The following is an 18,154-nucleotide window of genomic DNA, read 5'->3' on the forward strand; positions in this document are numbered from 1 at the left end:
CCCATCCCCTCCTTCCTCTTGGTTAAACAGCTGTGAATATCTAAAGTGAGTGTAGGATCTGCATGGTAAACTGAATGTTAAAACCTGGAGTCCGGTCCCTGTATCTGATGTAGTTTTGTGCAAAGGGTTGGGTCCCTGGTTCTGTCTCTATCTCCGTGGTTACAAGTGATAATTAAAACATCAGCACTTTTCCCCCTAAATGTCTTGAGTTAATGAACAGAGTGGATGAACAAAACGTAGCAGGGCACAGAAGAAATCTAAAACTAGCTGAAATTAGTCCTAACTACAGGGATTTTTCAGAAGGACCTGAACAAGCTCCTAGTTATTCTTTAATCTTGATTTAGATGTCACCTCCTCCTGGAAGCTGACCAGGATCCATCCCCTGTTCCAGGCTTGGCCCCCCTCCACTGTACTTGATGCCTACTATACTCCTCTGAGAGCCCCTAGGCTACATTAGAATTAACTTGCTTGCTTTTATTTCACACAAACTGAGTTTCAAGAGGTTTTTCTGTTCACTACTGCCTCACATAATATCTGGCACTCAGAAAAGTGCCAAATAAATATTTATTGAATAGAGTCTATTTTCCTTGAAATTACTGCTACAAAGGGCTTAAAAAATTGTGGAATTATAGGTCCTCAGATTTGAAAGTTTCCTCTATAGGCATTGAAATGGCAGAGGAAATTCAGTAAAATAAAAGACCAACAGGAGAGGCCCTTAACTAAGTTGGGAAAAAGTTATTCTGAGTGTCTTGTCTCTCCTAGTTTCTCTTATTTCCTGCTTCTTGAGGCCTTCATCTTTTCTGTAGAGTCTTGCTCTCAGCTGAGGGTCAAGCAAACCCCAGGGTTGTGGCCATTGATAGCAATTTAAGGCTCTGCTTTTTACACAGGAGACCAGACAGTATGCCAAGAAGCCCTTGAACTCCTAGATAAACATGTCTCTACTGAAGAATCATTTTTATTTCATGATCTAACATTTTCATATTTAAAAATATATAGTTTGACTGGGCTTGGTGGTGCATGCCTGTTAATTCCAGTGGCTTGGGAAGCTGAGATAAGTGGATCACAAGTTCAAAGCCAGGCTCAGTAACTTAGCAAAATGCTGTCTCTAAACAAAATATAAATAAGGTCTGGGGATGTGGCTCAGTGATTAAGTGTCCCTGGGTTTAATTCCCAATACAAACACACACGCACGCACTCTACTATTGTGAGGATCAAAAACATGCAACTACAAGGTGATATAGATATATATTTATTTAAATTTAAAAATTTTTAGTTGTAGATGAGCACAATACCTTTATTTTATATGTGTGTGTGCGTGTGTGTGTGTATGTGTGTACGTAGTTTGAAGAAAAAAACATGTAAAATTTTCAGAAGACAACCCAAGACTTAAAAGAAATTGATTAGGATCTTTTGGGCTCAGCCCTCAGACTCCTGGGATTGAGAATTTGTTCTTGGTCTGATGGGTTACTTTGGTGGTAAACTATGAGAAGTACTCCTGGTTTAATAGACTACTATCTTATATACACCTTTTATGAGTATTTACATTTCCATTAGTTTCTTTCAGATACTGAAAAGACATTAAAGTCAAAAGGAATTAAGCCCTAATTGTAGAATTTTCAGCAGCATGAATGGAGTAGAGACACAGGTATTACCCAGCAGGGAGGCATTGCATTTACAAAGTCCATTCCTTGGTATCCAGTTAGCCCTTCACAGGTAGGCCCAGCTCAGGATGAGTACCTTAAATGTCCATTTGGCTCTGTTTTGAATGTGTTTAGGCAAGTAACTTAATGCTTCTAAGCCTTAGTTTCCCTAGTTGCAAAATAAAATTAGAATATTTACCTTATAGGTGTGTTATGAACTACTATCAGATATGTTTTGATCTACTGTCTAAAAAGTACTGAGTTCAGTGCCTAGCATGTAATTAGTGCTTAATAAATAGTAGTTCTTACTAGTATTAATTATAAAACTAGCATATGCTCAATCTGACCTACTCTGAATTTGTGGGTATGGTGCGAAAATATAAATGAAGAACCATATGTTTGAATATTTAAGGATTATAAACAAACTAGCAAACTGTTAAATAAAATAGGAAATGTTCCATCCTTCTACCTCTGAAACAAAATTGAGAACAGGTTTTTATATGACTGAATATCAGCAAACTTTAAAATTGATAGGTCTTTAAATTTTTTTCACTTATTTGGGAATTCTATAGTTAGGTTGATGTTTAGATGAGTAATTACAAAGACATATAATTCATATATTACTATTCATTTATCACATTAAAATTATTTTTCTTCATTTTTGCAAAATTACTAGTTATGTTTAATTGGAATTTTTTATCTAATTTATATTTTAATGATAGTAATGCCAGTTAGACAACCTTTCTTAGGCATTGTGCCCTTATTTATAAATGAATTTCAATACAGAGAAAACTTGCTAAGTCAATAGCAACTGAAATTGTCGGTAGAGTTGTAGCAATATTTATATTCAGAAACAATGGACTTTGTATAGCAAGTTCAAATACTATGAAGTCTTATGGTAAATTATTGTTATCATAGAAAGGACTTTGTATAGCAAGTTCAAATACTATGAAGTCTTATGGTAAATTATTGTTATCATAGAAATATTATAAAATGTTTTAATTTCATCATATAAACCTATCATTTACTTTGCAATTTTCACTTCTCTAAAAGCAGAATCTAGATCTATAAAAATTTTTTGGCATGTGTGGTACTTGGGATTGAACCCAGGGGTACTCTACCATTGATCTACACCCCCAGCCCTTTATAAATTTTTATTTTGAGACAGTCTCACAAAGTTCCCAAGACTGTTCTCGAACTTAAGATCTTCCTGTCTCAGCCTCAACCTCCAATCCCAATCACTGGGATTACAGGCATGCACAAACCACACCAGCTTTGTTCCATAAATATATACATATATATATTTTTGGTACCAGAGATTGAACCCAGAAGTGCTTACCTACTGAGGCACATTCCCAGCCCTTTTCTTATATTTTATTTAGAGACACGGTATCACTCAGTTGCTTAGGGCCTTGCTAAATTGCTGAGGTTGACTTTGAACTTGCAATCTTCCTGCCTCAGCCTCTAGAGCCGCTAGGATTGTAGGCGTGCACCACTGAGTCCAGCTCCATGAAACATTTTTATCAAAATCTTCAAGTCTGGAATAGTACAAAGAAAACAAAAAATGACAATATAGCCCATGATTTATTCAATTTCCCCGTCCCTGTTTTTTTTTCTTCAGCACAGGGGATCCAACTCAGGGCCTCATGCCTGCTAGGCAAGTGCTCAACCACTGAGTTGCATCCCCAGCCCTTAATCTCTTTTTAATTGAGAATACACTTTGATCTTTAATAACCCCAAAATAGTCTCAATAGAAATCAATTTGGGGATTATATGTATGTGAATATTTTCCTTTATAGTGAGCAAATATTTTTGCTTACTTATTCTGATATTCTGTATTTGTTACATATTTCATATCAGTTTATTTCAATTTAGAGCAACTATTTTCTCTAAATTAAGACAATCTTCAAAAGGCAAAATATTAAACTCATTATTGATTTGAGTTTTTGGAGTTTCTGCAAGTTTTTGCTAACATAATTAGCAGTAAGTAACTATTTATACCAAATAGCTGTGGATAGCGCAAATTCAAAAGTAACTTTCTGGGGCTGGGGTTGTAGCTCAGCGGTAGAGTGCTTGCCTAGCATGTGTGAGGCACTGGGTTCAATCTTCAACATCACATGCAAATAAATAAAATAAAGGTATAATGTCTATCCACAACTAAAAATTAAAAAAAAATTTTAAACTTTCTGCCAAAGATCCCAATTCTTATTTAAGTTTCACTTTTTAAAAACCATTACTTAACTGATAATTAAAAACATACAAATTATACATATTAATGTGGTACCATATACTATTTGATGTATGTATACATTGCATAGACAGGTTAAACATATCTCCTGAAATATTTATAGTACTCCATGGTGAAAATGTTCAAAATCCTCTCTTCTAGCTTTTTGAGATGTCCGGTACACAATTGCTACCTGCAGTCACCCTACTGTGCAAGAGCACACCAGAACTTCTTACTCTTCTCAAACAGCCACTCAGTCCCCATTGATCCACCTTGCCCCATTCCTCCCTCCACCTACTCTCTCTGGCTTCTTGTAACCATTTTTTGGTCAACTTCTATGAGATCAACTTTTTGAGATTTCAACTGAGTGAGATCATGTGGTAACTGTCTTTCTGCACCTGACTTATTTCGTTCAACATAATGATCTCTAGTTCCATCTATGTTGCCACGAATGACAGAATTTCATTCTTTTTATGATCAAATAGTATTCCACTGTGTAGATGTACCATCTTTTCTTTATCCTTTTGTCTGCTGATGGACACATAGGTTATATCCATTCCTTGGCTATTGCCAATAGGGCCACAGTGAACAGGGAGTGCAGAGTTCTCTTTCACATCCTGATTTCATTTTTTTTTTTTTTTTAAGATATCTACTCTGTAGTAGGATTGATAGGTGATGTGGTAGTTCTATTTTTAATTTTTTGAGACTGTTTTTCATGATGGCTTTACTAATTTACATGCCCACCACGGGTGTGTGAGGGCTCCTTTTTTTAAACATCCTCACCAGCACTTGTTATCTTTAATTTTTTTGGTTATAGACTTTCTGACGAAGGCAAGGCAACATCTCATTGTGGTTTTGATTTGCATTGCCCTCAGTGTAAATCAGTGAGGTTGAGCATTTTTTCCCAGTACCCGTTGGCCATCTATATGTCAACTTTAGAGAAATGTCTCTTTAGATCTATTGCCCACTTTTAAATCATGTTAATTTTTTTCCTGTTGGGTTTTTGGAGTTCCCTATATATTCTGGGTATAAACCCCTTGTCAGATATATATGTCACAAATATTTTCTCCTATTCTGTAGGTTGTCTCTTCACTCTGTTGATTTTTTTCCTGGTTTTTTTTTTTTTTTTTTAGATTGAGGCAATCCCATTTGTCTATTTTTACTTTTGTTTCTTGTGCTTTTGGAATGTGGTCCAAAAAAATCCTTGCCCATACCAATGTCCTGAAGTGTTCCCCCTGTGTTTTCTCTGAGTAGTTTCACAGTTTGGGGTTTTACATGTAAGACTTTAATCCATTCTCAGCTGATTTTTATAACTGGTGAGAAATCAGAGTTCATCCATCTTCATTCTTTGGCAGGTGGATATCCAAATTTCTCAACATTCTTTATTGAAAAGTCTGTTCTTTATCCAATGTGTATTCTTTGCAACTTCGTTAAAAAAATCAGTGGGCTGTCAATGTGTGGGTCTAGTTCTAAGCTCTCTGTTCTGTTCCATTGGTCTGTGTGTGTGTATGCCAATACCATGCTGTTCTGATTACTACAGCTTTGTAGTATATTTTGAATCAGGTGGTTTAATGCCTCCTGTTTTGTTCTTTTTGCTCAAGATGTCTGTTATGGTTTGGCTGTGAGGTAGCCCCCCCAAAGCTCAGGTGTGAGACAATGCAAGAAGATTCAGAGGAGAAATGATTAGTTTGTGAGAGTCTTAACCCAATTGGTAAATTAATCCTCTGATAGGGATTAATGAGTGGTAACTGAAGTGGTAGACAGTCACTGGAGAAGGTAGGAATTAGGGTGTGGCTTTGAGGTATATATTTGTAATTGACAAATGGAGATCTCTCTCTCTGCTTCCTGATCACCTGTGATTTGATTCCTTCTGCCACACTCTTCCACTATGATGTCCTGCCTCACCTTGAGCCCTGAGGAATGGAGCCATCCTCTTGAGACCTCTGAAACTGTGAGCCCCTATATAAACTTTTCCTCCTCTACAGTTGTTCTGGTCAGGTCCTTTAGTCATAGCCATGAAAAAACTGACTAAACAATGGCTTTGTCTATATGAGATTTTTTGTGGTTCCATATATTTTAGATTTTTTTAAAAAAATTCTGTGAATAATGTCATTGATATTTTAACAGGGCTTACACTGAATCTGTTTTGGGTGGTATAGACATTTTGGCAATATTGATTTTTCCAGTCCATGAACATAAGATATCTTCTCACTCTATTTTTTGGTCTCTATTAATTTCTTTCATTAATATTTTATAATTTATATTGTAGAGATCTTTCACCTCTTTGGTTAAATTTAAGTGAGGTATCTTAATTTTTTTGTAGCTATTGTGAATAACATTACTTTCTGGCTTTCAATTTCAGGTAATTTGCTATTAGCATACAGCATTGCTGTTGATTTTAGTATGTTGATTTTGTATCCTACAACTTTGCTGAATTCATTTATTAATTCTAATAATTTTTGGGGAAGTTTTTGATGTTTTCTATATGTATAATCATGTCACCTGCAAACAGTAACAGTTTGACTTCTTTATCAATTTAGATATTCTTTCTTTCTTCTTTCTTTTCCCTTCCTTCCTTCCTTCCTTCCTTTTCTCTTACTCTCTCTCTCTCTCTCTTTCTCTCTTACCTAGTTGCTCTGTCTAGGACTTCCAGCATTATGTTGAGTAAAAGTGGTAAAAGTTTTATTCTACATTTTAGAGAAAAAGCTTTTAGCTTTTCTTCATTCAGTAAAATGTTAGCTGTTGGATTACTATAATTGAACTTTATTATATTGAGGTGCATTCTGTACATGCCTGATTTGTTTAGCATTTTTATCATTAAGGAATGTTGAATTTTATTGAATGCCCCTTTTGCATCAATTGAGATGACAATACGGTTTTAGTACTTCATTCTGTTGATAAGGTGAATCATGTTTATTGATTTGCAGATTGATCCATCTTTGCTTTGCTGAGATGAATCCAACTTGATCATGGTGGTTAATCTTTTTTTTGTGCTACCAGGGATTGATCTCAGGGGCATTCCACCACTGAGTCACATCCCCAGGCCTATTTTGTATTTTATTTTTAGACAGGGTCTCACTGAGTTGCTTAGTGCCTTGCTTTTGCTGAGACCCTCCTGCCTCAATCTCCTGAGCCACTGGGATTACAAGTATGCACCACCACACCAGCATGAATAATCTTTTTAATGTGCAGCTGGATTTGGTTTGCTAGTAATGTATTAAGGATTTTCCATCTATGTTCATCAAGGATATTGGGATCACCTTTTATTTCTCATATTCTTCTTCAGCATTTTGTTATTTTATGTAAATTAAATGTTATTGTTTTAATAGCACCTTGTCATCATTCCCTTTGTGTGTCCGAAAGTAGTTATGGTGACAAATGACATTTTCATTAAGATGGTTATCTTTGGACAAAAACAGAAAATATTCAGTGTTATTAGAGTCTACAATTTAAAGTTATTTTTTTCAATCCTGCTTTTTAAAAGTGAAATAAATTCAGTAAAATATTCAATTTTAGATTATTTAATTTTTACCTCTTGATAGTTTGGTAATATGTATGACAAATATTAGTTGTATATTATGATTTTAGCCTACATAATTTACTTAAGTGAATCATTAATTAAAAATTGCATCTACATGTTTTTCTCACTTTTAATAGATTTTGAATTCTCCATTTTAGAAATATGATTTTTAAAAATAGTTTTATTTTTCTTGTGTGCTTTGCCATTTTGGCATTAAGTTTGAGTTTTTTTTTTTCTGCTACACTAGAAAAATTTCATTGTTTCTTATGAATATTGTGCTGCTGTTATCACACAAACCTTGGCTAAAATGTAGAATACCTAATAGTTTTCTCTTAAGATACTGCAGTATTACAACAATAGTGTATCTCAGTATTTATTTGTGACTTTCTAAAAAACTATTTTTAGTTATTTCAAACTTTATTCCCCCAGTTCTAGTAGTTGCACATTTTGTGAGGGATGCCAGTAATATTTTGTGTTCTTTTAATGGAAATTTTTAGCGTTTCCTGTCATAAATTCTTTCAGTGGAAAAAGCTACTTGTGAAGACAAACTGAGCATGATGTAATAATGGTAACAAAATATTTTGTCTTTCCACTTAGAATACAGAGAAGTTTCCACAGTATTTTTCTTCATTTGAAAAAAAAAATTACCATAATATAAAAGATTAAATTTTCTGCAATGTTTTTGCAATGGAAAATTCATAACCAATAATTAGAATCAACTTAGTGTTCCTGGAAATATTCTTATGATTTCAGAAAGATATGACAGTCTTTTTCCAAGATCACCTTCCAAATAAACAGTAAAGATCTAACATTCTCTTTCTTTTCAAATTTACCACTTACCTGGCAGTTTCTTTATTTCCTAGTGGGCAGACCAGACTTGAATGTGTACCTTCTGATTTGTGAATTATTATGAATTATTGCTTTTTTATTGTCTTGTTTTGGTTAGGAAAAGTACTTCATTAGTAAAGAACATAAAGTTACAGGTGTTTCATCTGACCAGTTCAAGATGTATATTTGCTAAGAATGTCTTTCTTGCTTATCTTCGTTGCCTTGATCAGTAACTAAATTGTCATTAAATAAAAATCTGTAATGTTTATTTGTGAATTGTAAGCAGGCCATGTTAGCAAAAGTCTGACTTTCATTGTCTATAAGCTAAAAAATAGAAGCAATGTCTTTTAATGTGTTCTATTATTTTCTTTTCTGACCTTATTTTTCTGAGCTCCACTTTCACGTTTTATTCCAATCTAACTTGTTCTCATTTTCAATGAGCTAAAAAATTAAGAGGTAATAAAAAAATCTAACATGTATCCCATTTGTTTACAATTAAAAAAAAATCTAATAGTATTTAAAGTGTTCCAAATATTTAACTGGAGTAAAGATTAAAATATTTAAAAATTAATATTATTTTTCCTACATAGTCTCAAAAAGTTATTTTTCTTCTAAGCTATCCAAAATTATCAACTAGAATTTAAGGGCAAAATACAAATAGTAATTAATGAATCTTTTTTTTTTTTTTTTTTGGTACTAGAGATTGAACCCAGGGGCACTTAACCACTGAGCCACATCTCCAGCACTCCACCTCCCTTTTTTGTGAGACAGGGTCTCACTAAGTTGCTTAGGGTCTTGCTAAATTGCTGAGGCTGGCTTTGAACTTGAGATCCTCCTGCTTCAGCTTCCTGAGTCACTGGGATTACAGGCAAGCACCACTGCACCTGGCTAATTAAATAATCAATATTTAAAGTATTGAAATAAAGCTTAATTTTTATTAGTTTTAAACTTAACTCCTACTAAATATTTTTGTAAATATAAGATTATTTGCAATTGTTATGTTCAAAATCAATGAAAAGAATTGGTATTGATTCATACTTCAAGAATGCTATTTATTTGGCTGAGGTTGTGGCTCAGTGGTAGAGCACTTGCCTAGCATGTGTGACGCACTGGGTTCAATCCTCAGCACCACATATAAATAAAAAATAAATAAATAAAGAACCATTGGCAACTAAAAAAATTATTTTTAAAAAGAATGCTATGTCTAGTCTATTAAAAAAAAAAAAGGACCATTTTTTTTTCTTTTGGTGGTAGTAGGGACTGACCCCAGGATCTTGCACATGCTTGGCAAGTGCTCAACCACTGAGCTACATCCTTAGCCCCAAGAAAAATACTGTTTTTTATTGTAAAATGTTCTTTGGATGCCATGTATAGATGTTGCAAGTACAGCAATGATTTGTAAGTATTTATAGGCCCACAAATTAGAACTTGAAGAAAGCAAGAAAATGGATATTCAGCACTCCTGGGAAATGATACTTTATTATGCAAGAATCTATAGCATTCATGGCATCTGAGAGGAAGGATTTGACAAGTTAATTAATTTGTCTTTTCTCTAACTTAAATGCTGCCACAGCTTAAATTCTCCTCACGCTCACAGACCTTCTTTAAGTAGCTTCCTTCCATGATGTCCATAGCAGCATGACCCTCAATTCTCTATGACATTCAAAAAGTCACCTTTTTTTTTCCAGGTGACAGGGCAAGAAATATAAGGTATTTCCTGTGACCTGAATGGTGTTAGTCACCAAAGTTGATGTTTAGGGTTGTGGCTCCTATGTGGAGCAATACCTGATCTTATATGTTCTTTAATAAATTTACCTGTCATTTGTGTTTATAATGCTAGATTCTAAACAAGAGTCCAAGGTAGGGACCATCCTGAGCTCAGAACAAAATTCAACACTACCTATATATAGGATACACATGTGTAAAATAGAAATGGGTTCTCCCCCAACAAGTACCTGAATAAATTGACATGTAAACATTTTGGTGTTTATTTTTCTAGAATTTTACATACTAACATACATAGATTTTTAATGTATAATTTTTAAAATAGACAAAGAATATAATAATATAAACAATTTTTAGTAAGCTTTTCTACTTAACAATATATTGTGCACCACTTTCCATGTTATTACATAAAATTTGTTAATTCTATTTTATTAATAGTTGTATAACATTACACTAATTTTTTAGCCAATTCCTTTATGATTAACACTTTTCCCTTCATTATTATAAAAATTATACAACTAATATCTTTGGGTAGGTGCCTTGGTTTTTGCTATGTTTAAATTCATGACTGCTTCTGGTTAATTATGCTAATTTTTAAATATCAGAACTGAGCCACATATATTTCCTATTAGGGCCTGCTCCTGTTTTCATCTTCTGAAGGTTTTCCTCAAGATTTTTCTGAGCAACTAAGTTCTAGATAAAAATTTTATACTAATGTACAGTCTGGGATCCAAGACAGTTTGATATATTAATGTGTTAGTCTTTACTACCCAGTAATAGCAGAAAAATTATAAAGTCAGATTAATTAAAAATGGCACAGGGAAATGCAAATATATATATATACACACACACACACATATATATATTTAAATGTATACATGCATGTATATATTTAAATTTTTATATTAATCATATATTTAAGTTACATATTATGAGATATAAATATGTATTATAAAACAATGTGTATATATACATAAATAATTAAGACGGACCTCAAACATATGCATATTGCTACTTCCAATATTTATTTTGAGCCAGAAGGAAGATCCAGGATCAAGACTTAGGTTTAACTGGTTCCAGTGCTGGTAGTCTTACCCCCATATTATGCATTCTAGTAGGTATTAGAACTTTATGGAAGTGGAGTCTCAAAGCATCTTTTTTTTAATATAAAAAAGATTTTAATTTTATTCGGAGTGTGTGTGTGTTTGTGTGTGTGTGTGTGTGTGTGTGTGTGTGTGTGTGTGCCAGGGACCAAACCCAGGACCTCACACATGCTAGGCAAGCACTCTAACACTGAGCTACATCTTCAGTCCCTGGAAAGTATTTTTAAATACAGCAAACTGAGTATGGTGGTCACATTAAAGGAGTAGAGACACACTGAGGAGAAGAGTAGTGGGATTTTTGCATTTCTGTACTTCTTACCTTCTTTAAATAATGAGAATGGATTCATGTTGTACTTGTCAAATTTTACAAATGTAAAATAATCTTGTACCTGCTGGTGGGAATGTCAAATGATACAGCCATTTTTGAAAACACTTTGGAAGTTGTTTATAAAGTCAAGCATACATTTACTAGATGACCCAGAAATTGCATTCTTGATTATTTACCCAAGAAAAGTGAAAACATATGTCTGCAAAAAGATCTGTTCAAAGTTTAAAACAGCTTTATTCACAATCACTAAAAGCTGGGAGCAATCCATATGTCCATCAATAAGTGACTGAATATATAAGTTGTAGTATATTCATACAATGAACTATAATTTGGCAATAAAAAGTAACAAACTGCTAATATGTGCAACGACACAGCTAAGTCACAAGAGCATGATGATAAGTGAAAGGAATGTGTCACCAAAGATTACGTGATTTAGGATTCTACTTGTATGATATTTACTAAGTGGAAAAACTATATGGGCAGAAATTAAATTATGGTGACTGGAAAACAAGGGACAGGATTAACTCTGCACACTTCTTATCCCCAGCTTCTGTTCCTTTCCTATTTCAACCCGAAGCTCTAGTCAGCACCCCTGAAGACAGAAGTGAGGAGGTTGGATCTCTCTGTCTTCCCAGTATAGCTACATTTAATAAATTCCTTTCCTGCCATTCACCACTACTTTTTCCCATTTGGTTTTTGGGGCAAGTGCTATTCATTGGGATCCCCAGAGTTAGGCCTCCAGCCTGTCATCAAACTTTATTCCAGGAACAAAAAAAAAAAAAAAAAAAAAAAAAAAAAAATAGAATAGACTAACAAAGATGCTCAAGGAAAGAAAGCAGAAGGCAAAGGTTTTATATGCAGCCAAATACCACAAGTTGTTAAGAACATGAAAGAACCAGAGAGTGTTGCCCCCATGTACCCTTCCTGAGGAATTTATTAAGAAAAAAAAATTTTTAGGCAACAAAAATGTAAAAACATTGATATGATAACTGATGTTCAACATTAACTCTTATGTGACTCAAACAACTATGATGGTTATAAGAGTACACACCCAGGCAAAGTAGACACTGTATAATAATTAAAAGGAGCGATTGTAAGAGAGATGAAACATAGAGTATGCTCGTAGATTGTTTTATATTTACTAATGGGGTAACAGGATATTGATTCAAATGAGATGCTGGTGGATAGGGATGGGAGGAAAGAAATTATCATCTGATTCCAATATCATTAGGAAATCAATAGAAAGTAACAGAAGAGAGGATGGAAGAATTAAGGATATTTTAGTATTAATATATGATTAACCTTTAAAGGTTTTAAAAATAAAACCTTCCTAAAGGCCAAATATATTTGAAAGAACAAATAAAATAGGCCACCTACTGAAAAATTAGTGCTATAAAACATTTGCATATGTATAATATAAAACAATATGAAGTAAAAAAAAAAAAAGCATAATGTGCAAAGGAGTGCACCCAGTGTACTAGTATCTGATTAAAAAGCAGGCCTGGGATTGTAGCTCCAGAAGTGGCAGAGCACTTGCCTACCACATGTGAGGCACTGGGTTCAATCCTAGCACCACATACAAATAGATAAATAAAATAAAGGTATTGTGTCCATCTACAGCTAAAAATATATTAAAAAAAAAAAGCTAAATGTGTGTGTGTGGGGATGGGCAGACATGCACACCCAAGATGGTTAGTTTTATGTCAACTTGATTGCACTGCAGAGTGCCTAGATTAAACTTTATTTCTGGGTGTGTCTGTGAGGAAGTTTCCAGATAAAATTAATATTTAAAGCAGTGATTTCAGTAAAGCAGATTGTCCTTGCCAGCGTGAGTGGGCACTATCCAATCTGTTTAGGGACTGAGTGGGACAAAAAGGCAGAAGAGGGAATTTGCCCCCCTTTGTTTCCTGCCCGCCTGTCTCAGGTGGGTCATTTCTTCTCCTGTCCTTGGGCTTGGATCTGCACCAATAGCCCCGCTAATTCTCAACCTTTCAGACTTGGACTTTAGCCACTGGCTTTCCTGGTCTTGCTCTTTAGTTTGCTGACTGAAGATCATGGGGTTTCTCGGTTTGCATCACGACACACTCTGTCTCTTTCTCTCCCTTTCCCTCTCTCTCCTTCTTCCCCTCTTGCTCTCTCTCATGCTGGTTCTGTTTCTCTGGAGGATTGTAAAGTAGTATATATGTATATATTTTTTGCAAATAAGAAAGGGTAAGCCTGAAACTAATAAAATTAATCACATGTAGGAGTTGAAAAAAATTTCTGAGTTAGCTTTTCATATAGCTATTTGTGTGTGTGTGTGTGTGTGTGTGTGTGTGTGTGTGTGTGGTGCTGGGAATTGAACCCAGGGCCTGAGGCAAGCACTCTACCAACTGAGCTATATCCCCAGACCCTTAAACATTTTTAAAAACGCAATTAAACCAAGAAGGATAAGAAACTAATGGTGACTATAAAAAGGAACAAATGAAACCTATTTCAAGGTTTCAGGGTTTTGAAACAGACCTGTATCTTTAGTGGACTATGCTCTAAAGATTAAAAAAAAAGCTGGAAACTGTCTTGAGCTTGATTAGTAGGCTAACTGTCAGGAGTGGTATTGATGTAGTAATTCTGTGTATTTAGATAAAGAGCAAATGAGCAAGTATATTGATCTTTCTGAAAACCAATGTTCTCACTGAGAAGGAGAGATGAAAATATGGACCAGTGGGATAAGATTAGATAAATGACAGGCTTAGAGAACTATGATGGGATTAAAATTGTGATTCCCCTGCACAATTGCCAATGAAATAATTGATTCATGAAAGACTTATTAAAGAATGCAGAGGATGAACTCTGTATTGTTGGAGATGAAAGATCAAGATGAATTTATGATTTTAAATATACTTCCTGGTACGTTCACTGAAAGGGCCTTGAAGTAATGACACCCCTCGGCAGCGAGTGCTCTCACCCACCATTCTCTGGTTTTAAGGAACTACCTAAAATGAACTGAGTGTCTTTGAAGAAATGGCCAATTCCAGGTGTGGATCAGGGAAAGGATAAGATGAGCCTGAGACTTCTCTGCTAGGGAGCAAAGACATACTCAAAACTGATGTGGAAATGTCAGGGCACAGAGATCAGCTTGAAGAGGCTCCTACTAGTCAAATTTGGGACGAACTGAGAATTCTGAAGAAAATCTGTGACAGTGAATAATCTGAGATCTTAATGATACTCAAGAAAATTAAAGGATGAGGACAAGGGGAGAGAAAGCTCTTTTTCTTAAATGGTAGACTGGCAGCTAGTAATGTAGAAGAAATAATAGGCCTAGAGAAAAATTGCAGTTTTTGTGATCACCATTGTAATAGTTGATTCAAACAAGGTTTATTGATGTATTTTAAATCATCAGGTCAAAGTTGTTGGGAAACAAGATGTTTTCATATTCTCAATGCACCATCCCACAGATTACTTATTAATCGCAATGGGGGAAATGAAGAATTCTAGCAGACAGCACCTTAATCAGCTGATTAAACTTAACAGGATCCAATGGCATCATGTGTCTGTCTGTGAGCACTGAGAAGGACTCAACATCACTTCTGTAGTAGTTCTGTTAAAATCTTTAGGATTTGAGGAAATAACCAGACAATTCAAATTGTGGAATATTTTAGGAAAAGAAAGCCCTGAAAGACTTTCCCTACTACCACCAAAGGAGGAGAAAAAGAAATGATTTAAAATGAAGAATATTACAGAGATGTGATCATTAAAACAGTATGTGATTTTTAAAAATAATTTTTAGTTGTCAATGAACATTTATTTTACTTATTTATTTATTTATATGTGGTGCTGAGGAGCAAACCCAGGGCCTCACACATGCCAGGCAAGCGCTCTACCACTAAGCCACAATCCCAAACCCAGTTTGTGATTTTTGATGATGAGATAAAATGACCAAGACAAAACAAAACAAAAGCTGCAAAGGACATTACTGGGAAATTTAATGTCTTTTAAAATTTTTATAGTGGGGATTGAATCAGGGGTGTATTACCACTAAGCTACATCCTCAGCCCTTTATATATTTTTGAGACAGGGTCTACCTAAGTTGCTGAGACTGACCTTGAACTTGGAATCTCCTGCCTCAGCCTCCAGAGTTGCCAGAATTACGGACATGCACCACTGCACCTGGCAAGTTTTTTGTTTTGTTTTTCATATTAGATAATACAATCTGTGTTAAATCTATTATAACAATTTGGTTTTATGAAGAATGCCCCTGTCTCTTAGGAGATATATGCTGAATTACTTTGGAGTAAAGCTTCATAAAATCTCTAATTTATTTCATAGACTCACCAGCTAATCACCTAGGAACCAAGCAACCTGGCCTGAAAAGATGAGCTGTACTCTATCAGTTGGGATCCTTTGGCTTCAAGTAACAGGACACTCGAGTCAAGGCAACTTAAACTGTAAGGACACCTTGTATAAGAAGAAGTCCAAAGGTAAATAGCTCTAGGAATGCTTAATTCATAGGCTGAAGGATGTTAATGTCCTCTTCTGTTGGTTTCTCTCTAGTTCCCTTGGATTTACCTCATGGTTGCAAAATGGCTATCGCAGCTTCACGGATCATGTCTGCACATGACATATCCAAAGTAGTCAAGAAGGGGATGAGCCAGATCCCTTTCAGAGTATTCCTTCTTGAATCAAGGAAAACATTCTTTTTCATAACCCTTATGTCTCATTTTCCTTACAAACCAATTATGATTCACTGCAGCTGTTCACTAGAACCTAACTAACATAGGATGGTTTCTGGATGGGCAGCCAGCAGGGTTTGTCACATGAGCCAATCAGACTCACTTACTCAGAAATCCAAGCCAAGAAACCCAACCCAAGACTGCTGTTAGCAATTGAACTGATGGTGAATGGATGACAAGAAGGTGAGTCAAGAACAAGGCACAAAGCAAACAAAACCAATCAAACAAACATGGGAGAGGGCAAGTGAAGCTGGTAGATTAAGGGGAAACGAAGCACAGGGACTGGGCCAGTGACGCTAGCTGGAGGGTTAGAACCTGGTCACTCAGCTATCTGGATCCTTGTTGTTTTCTGCTTGTGATTTCATTTCCAGGCCACATAGGATATACCAGTTAGAATTCCTTATTTGCCAGTAACAGGAAAAAACAAAACAAAAACAAACACTGTCCTAGCACAAGAGGCATTAGTCATGAATGTTTAGAAATGTCTGAAACCACCAGGGGCAAGAAGGGTCTCCAGGCCTTAGGAAGTGGTGGAACCAGAAAGAGGGAGCGCCACCAGCTCCTCTCTGCCTCTTACCTCCATTTCTGTAGAGTGCATTTCATTCTTTTTTCTTTTCTTTTCTTTTCTCTTCTTTTCTTTTCTTTTCTTTTTGGTATCAGGGATTGAACCCAGGGCACTTTACCACTAATCCACATCCCCAATCTGTTTTATATTTCATTTAGAGAAAGGGTCTTGATGAGTTTCCTAAGGTCTCACTAAGTTGCTAAATCTGACTTTGGACTGATCCTCCTGCCTCAGCCTCTCCAGCCACTGGGATTACAGGCACGTGTGTTTCGTTCTTACCTCTGTAGTAGGATGTCTGTTTCCTGGTCCCTATGTTAGCACACCACTACCCACATCTCCTGAATTTGCATTAAAGTTTTGACCCTGCTAAGATTTCATGTGGTAGTCAGTTTCTCAACCTTAGTTTCAAATTCCCAGAGAAAAGAAGCTGAGAGGCCTGCATCAGGTCAGATGTCCAATCCACCCAGTTCAGAGGCTTCAGGTCAGAGAAGATAAGAACGGAGTAGGGGGAGTCATCCTAGGCAGGAGGCCTCCTGATTCATGGCTGGAAAGATACCTTAAAGGTATCTTCACCATAATCTCCCTAAAAGGGTGGTTCTCAAGGATAGGGGTAGGCATTCCCCCTACCCCCAGGGATGTTTGGCAACATCTGAAGATATTTTTGGTTATTTCAGCATGAGAGGTGGGAGCTACTTGCAGCTAGTGGGTAGAGGCAAAGGACTTTGCTGAACATCTCACAAGAATACTCCCATACTCTTATGGGGGAAAGAACTACCTGGTTCAAAATGTTAATAGTGCTGAGGTTGAGAAACCCAGTGCCTCTTTTGATTCTATTTACTGTCGTTTCAATCAAATGGGGCATCTGTACCCTCAGAGCACAGCCCCATACCTGGTACACATACTTCTGTAAGTATTTGTTGGATGGAGAGTGAACGAAGACACCACTGGAAGATAGGAAGACACTGATCCTTCTGTTGATGTAGGTTCCAGCGAGCACTCTTGGAGAAGGTGCCATGGGGGTTCACAAAGGCAGGAGACACTGAAGATCTCGCTAAAAAAAGAGAAGCTGGAATAAGCAGAAACAGATGCAAACAGAAGACAGAACCATAAACACACGGAACTCGCTCTTGCAAGCTCACAACGCAAACAGCAGCTGCCTAGCTGCTACCTGCTCCTCCCACACCATAAGGGAGAGCTGCAAATCCTTAAGCCCCAAACAGCTGTGGGCTATGACGAACATCTTCTCCACTCACCCCCATGAACTTGTCAGGCTAATACAGGCTCCAAGCCATCAGCTTTTTTCTGGCTTAGTCCCTATAACATCATCTGCTTTTCTTTCCTAAGGGTTATTGTCAGCCTGGAACCATAAGAAAAATCCTGTAAATAGATCAGAGTGAAGAGGGTTTCAGGAATAAGGAGAAGAAAGAGTTTGTAATTCCTGATAAGTCTGAGCCTGCTTTTTGGCAAAGAATAACAAGTTTTCTGAAGTTTCTAGAAAGAATGCCAGAA

Source organism: Sciurus carolinensis, chromosome 6 (assembly GCF_902686445.1).
Source record: "Sciurus carolinensis chromosome 6, mSciCar1.2, whole genome shotgun sequence".
NCBI lineage: Eukaryota > Metazoa > Chordata > Mammalia > Rodentia > Sciuridae > Sciurus > Sciurus carolinensis.